This window comes from Mesoplodon mirus, assembly GCF_964341445.2.
Source record: "Mesoplodon mirus genome assembly, chromosome: 19".
Classification (NCBI taxonomy): Eukaryota; Metazoa; Chordata; class Mammalia; order Artiodactyla; family Ziphiidae; genus Mesoplodon; species Mesoplodon mirus.
Genome location: NC_138995.1, coordinates 22,225,014 through 22,231,013, shown reverse-complemented (window position 1 = coordinate 22,231,013; position 6,000 = coordinate 22,225,014).

Below are 6,000 nucleotides of genomic sequence, written 5' to 3'. Positions count from 1 at the left end.
AGTTTCTTCTCATTCTCACTTATGAAATACAGACTGAGCCTGGGCTTCAAAATTTATAGTAGATGAATTATAATGCCCTCACTATAATATTACCTTACTTTCCATGTTTGTGATTTAGAGAAATAACTCCATTTGAATCTACTAAAATGGGTACCATAAAGAATAAGATAATATTATGTTAAAATTTACTCAGAACACATTAAGCACTAGTCAATAGTCTAAGCAATGTATTTGTATTCAAATATTCTCTTCTCATTACAACCCAAGGTGTCATCAATATTTGCAGAGGCACAGAAAGATTCATCCAATATTTGAGGCCATGTAACTAAAGAGATGGAATCAGAAATAGCTTAACTTTAAAAGAAAATAAAAACATTCTTATATTTACTATAGTATCACCGTTAAAATCCTATTAAAAGCTTTGATTCATTTTCTTGGAAAATATATTCAACTGATTATAATTTTATCATACTGTTAAAAATTTTGTTATAATTTTATCATGCCATAATTTTATATGATAAAATCCTAGCATACCACAATCTGAAACAGGAGAGATGGAAAGAAATCTGATCTATAGCCCTTTAGTCTCTTGATCAGTGGGTAAAACATGAAATCCATATGTGTGTAAATCAGCAATATTTGTTATAAGATCTCCTGTCATGTCCCATTGCAATCAAATTCAGAGTCGAGGATTGTTGTTGTTGATGATGATGATTATAACTCCACTAGATCATATGTAACATTTTAGACAGATGTGACCTCAAATTATACTAAAATGACACAATTTAAAATACCCTAAACACCACTTTTTAAAAAGACTAAATATTTGTAATCATTCAATTAGATGTAATTTATACTTTCACTTATAAAATTTCCTAATTCTTAATTATACATTGACAAATAGAAGTGGGGTGGGTGCTAGAGGGGGGTAGTTTATGTGTTAAACTATTTTAAAGGCTTCTCTAGTTCCATATTTAATTAAGAATACTAACATATTTTTACTGGTAAAAATCATTCAGCTCAAACTTGTACATTTTAAACAATCATTCAGTATTACCTGATTGTAGGTTCTCTAATTAAAACTTTAAACTAAATTGAACTTTCTTCTCCACTCTACCTAATACACACATGCATACTCTACAGAAACCTAAAACAGATTTCTAAATTTTAATATAGAATTTAAAGACTATAATTTCCTGTATCTTCTTTGTGGATTTTGAGAGCTTAATTGCTATGTTATGGCTGCACTTATCAGAAACCATTGAAAAGTGTTAATTACTTTGTACTTTGGTTAGTTATTAATGTATGCAAAATTTAACTTTTTCCCCGGATGCAAATAAAGTTCACATTTATTACATTGCATAAAAGTTATGGAATGATTTAAAATAATTAAGCCAAAGGCAGTCATACTCCAAGTTTCAAACATTTGTGTGATGCATAAAAGAAGTTCTGGAAAATTCCACAAAACCATAGAGCCATTTTAATAAGAACAAATCATTGGTGGGGAATGGGGAAAAATGTGTGTGTGCATATGTGTATGTGCATGTATGCACAAATGTGTGTATACATATATTGTCTGGCAAACATAAACATTTGTAAACAGTAAGCAAGTAATAGAAAATGAGCATAGAAAGGACTTAAAAAAAATCACCTGTACCAACCATTTTCCTGGTACTACCTCGATATCAGTACCGCATTCTAGTTCCTGAATCCAGTACAAAATCTTTGTCAGTAATCTTTGTGAGAAGACTTCTACTGATTGGGACTATTGCTTGAGGTAGTTTCATCCTATATTTAATTTGACCCTAATTAATTTTTAAACTATACTTTGTGTTTAATTGGGATATACCACACAGCTAATATATTTGCTACAATTCATTAAATTGAGAAATGTTTTGGGGCATCTGCTGTATAACCAGCACTTTTTTATATGCTGAGTCATAGTGATGGACAAAAAGGCAGAAAAATCCCTGTCCTCATGGAAACTGTGTGCAGGACTGAGAGGAGGACTGTGTGATGTTAAGCAAAAAAAAAAAAAAAAATGATGAGGAGAAAACATTTAGTGTGAAAAGGGAACATGTTATGATTAAGACACAACTCTTGGCACCAGGGCCACTACTGCTATATAATAGACATGAGATCATGGACTACTTCTTACAGTCAAAAGCTATAAGAACCATATGACCCAGCACATAAATATGGCTTGACTTTGTTCTTGCCTCAGCATTCATCAGTCTTAACTATTGGGTTGACATGATTATGATGGTGGTTCTGGGAATGGTGGAGGTAACGGTTTTCTAAAAGAAAGATGATCAGGTCCATATCCTCCTCCACACTGCAGTCCTTTAAATATTTGAGGATAAGTCACAGTTCATTTGAGACATTTTTAAATACATCTTTATTAGAGTATAATTGCTTCACAATGCTGTGTTAGTTACACAACAAAGTGAATCAACCATATACATACATATATCCCCATACCCCCTCCTTCTTGAGCTCCCTCCCACTCTCCCAGTCCCACCCCTCTAGGTGGTCACAAAGCACGGAGCTGATCTCCCTGTGCTATGCAGCTGCTTCCCACTAGCTATCTATTTTACATTTGGTACTACATATATGTCAATGCTACTCTCACTTCTCTCCAGCTTCCCCTTCCCCTGCACCACAGTGTCCTTTAGTCCATTCTCTACGTCTGCGCCTTTATTCCTGCCCTGCCACAAGGTTCATCGGTACCATCTTTTTTAGATTCCATATATATGCATTAGCATACGGTATTTGTTCTTCTCTTTCTGACTTACTTCACTCTGTATGACAGACTCTAGGTTCATCCACCTCACTATATATAACTCAGTTTCGTTTCTTTTTATGGCTGAGTAATATTCCATTGTATATATGTGCCACATCTTCTTTATCCATTCATCTGTCGATGGATATTTAGGTTGCTTCCACGTCTTGACTATTGTAAATACTGCTGCAATGAACATTGTGGTACATGACTCTTTTTGAATTATGGTTTTCTCAGCGTGTATACCCAGTAGTGGGATTGCTGGGTCATATGGTAGTTCTATTTTTAGTTTTTTAAGGAACCTTCATACTGTTCTCCATAGTGGCTGTATCAATTTACATTCCCACCAACAGTGCAGGAGGGTTCCCTTTTCACCACACTCTTTCCAGCATTTATTGTTTCTAGATTTTTTGATAATGGTCATTCTGACTAGTATGAGGTGATACCTCATTGTAGTTTTAATTTGCATTTCTCTAATAATTAGTGATGTTGAACATCTTTTCATGTGCCTCTTGGCCATCTGTATGTCTTCTTTGGAGAAATGTCTATTTAGCTCTTCTGCCCATTTCTTAATTGGTTTTTTTTTTTTAATATTGACCTCCATGAGCTGTTTGTATATTTTGGAGATTAATCCTTTGTCTGTTGTTTCATTTGCAAATATTTTCTCCCATTCTGAGGGTTGTTTCTTCATCTTGCTTATGGTTTCCTTTGCTGTGCAAAAGCTTTTAAGTTTCATTAGGTCCCATTTGTTTATTTTTGTTTTTATTTTCATTACTCTAGGAGGTGGGTAAAACAAGAACTTGCTGTGGTTTATGTCAAAGAGTGTTTTTCCTATGTTTTCCTCTAAGAATTTTATAGTGTCTGGTCTTACATTTAGGTCTTTAATCCATTTGGAGTTTATTTTTGTGTATGGTGTTAGGCCGTGTTCTAATTTCATTCTTTTACATGTAGCTGTCCAGTTTTCCTAGCACCACTTATTGAAGAAGCTATCTTTTCTCCATTGTATGTTCTTGCCTCCTTTGTTGTAAATTAGGTGACTGTGTGTGAGGTTTATCTCTGGGCTTTCTATCCTTTTCCATTGATCTATATTTCTGTTTTTATGCCAGTACCATACTGTCTTGATTACTGTAGCTTTGTAGTATAGTTTAAAGTCAGGGAGCCTGATTCCTCCAGCTCCATTTTTCTTTCTCAAGATTGCTTTGGCTATTTGGGGTCTTTTGTGTTTCCATACAAATTGTAAAATTTTTTCTTCTAATTCTATGAAGAATGCCACTGGAAGTTTGATAGGGATTGTACTGAATCTGTAGATTGCTTTGGGTAGCATAGTCATTTTCACAATATTGATTCTTCCAATCCAAGAATATGGTATATTTCTCCATCTGTTTATGTCATCTATGATTTCTTTCTCTTCTGATTCCTAAAATGGTTCTTGCTTTCTACCTTCTCCATCATTTTTTTTTCAGTCTCTTGTGAAAAAATGCCTGTGTCTTAATTCATGTTCCTGCATTCAGAATGCATATATTTTACAATGAGAAAAACAAATAACATAAAGATGTAAAATCAAAATAACATAACGAGGAAAAATCCATAGAATGGCCTTTTTGAGAAAGGTAAAAAACCTGATGATCCCACTGCAATGTAGAAATAATCTTTAAGAACTACATATAATGTACAGCATGGTGACTACAGTTAACAATATTGTATTACACACTTGCAAGTTGTTAAGAGAGTAGATCTTAACATTTCTCATCACACAAAAAATTTTGTAATCAGATGAGATGATTGATGTAAATTAAACTTGTGGAAATCATTGTGTGGTATATACACATATCAAATCATTATGTTGTACATCTTGGACTAATACAATGCTATATGTGATGTATATATCAATAAAACTGGAAAAACTTAGCAACCATTTTAAAAAATTACTGAATGGATTACTGAATGGATGATTACCATTATCCTAAATAGTGAAACACAAAAACCCATAACAATTCAAACCAGAAACAGGGATACTCTATATCACCCTAAGTATTTAACACTACTCTGAAAGTGTCAGCAATTGCAATAATAAAATGAAATAATTGGATAATCTTCTATACGTTAGAAGATGTCAAAGTATCCCTATTTGGTGATGATTATTTTTATATGTATAACTAGAGCTTAATAAGGAAATGTGGTAAAACAATAGATAACAAGTATACAATCATCAGTAGATTCTTCTTTCCTCAAACAAAACAAATGAAGAATTGAAGTTTAAAAATCCATTCCCAATAGCAAAATGTTAATAATATATGTAGGAACATACTCAATAGAAGAAAGGCATCAGACCTATATGAAAAAAGTTATGTAACAAATGGAAAGGCTTCTTGAAAGACTTAATAGGATAAAAATGTAAATTCTCCCAAAATAAATAAATGAATTTAATGCAGTTCCTATTGAAATTCCAACAAGATCAAGACGGTAAAGGAGAATTGGATAAATTTATCTTAAGTTATGTGATAAGTAAAGACTCAAAAATAGCAAAGAAAACTATGAAAATGAACAGAACAAGCATATCAGATAATCAGACTATCCTATGAAGATACTGCAATAAAATGTGGGGAAAATAAAGAACTACACTGAGAGAGTAAGTATTCTGGCTACATATTAGGCATAGATATTTTTATTAAATTGTCATTTTCTTTATTCTAGGTGTTCACCCTCCCTTCCCCCCCTTCTTTCCTCTTTATCTCTCTCAACTTTCATTCAGAATTTATCATGTCTAGATTCAGTGGTATATTATATAGTTTAATTGTTATGTCCAGTCAAGCACCATGGCTATTTTCCATGCAAAGAATAAAATCCTAAATCTGGTAGACATGGGACAGGAAATTTTTTTCTTTATGAAGGAATAACCTCTTCTAGGTGTTATTCTTCTAGGTGTTTAAATGGCAAAGTAAGTCAATCAAACTATAATTGACTCTAATTGGGACTCCCACAAGCTCTTCATCTTTTAAAAAGTACCTAAAGTTAAGAAGAGGTGAAAAATTCATCTATGATTTTAAGTATTAGAGAATCTGATTTTTGTAAGAAATTATCTCTGATTCTGAATCAGAAAAAATATATATATATATTTTTCTAAAGCATTAGTTAACACTAAACCAGAGATAGTCCCATATCTTAAGTCAATAGATGGGTCCTTATACCATTTTTTGACTGTCAACCTGATCTCTAAG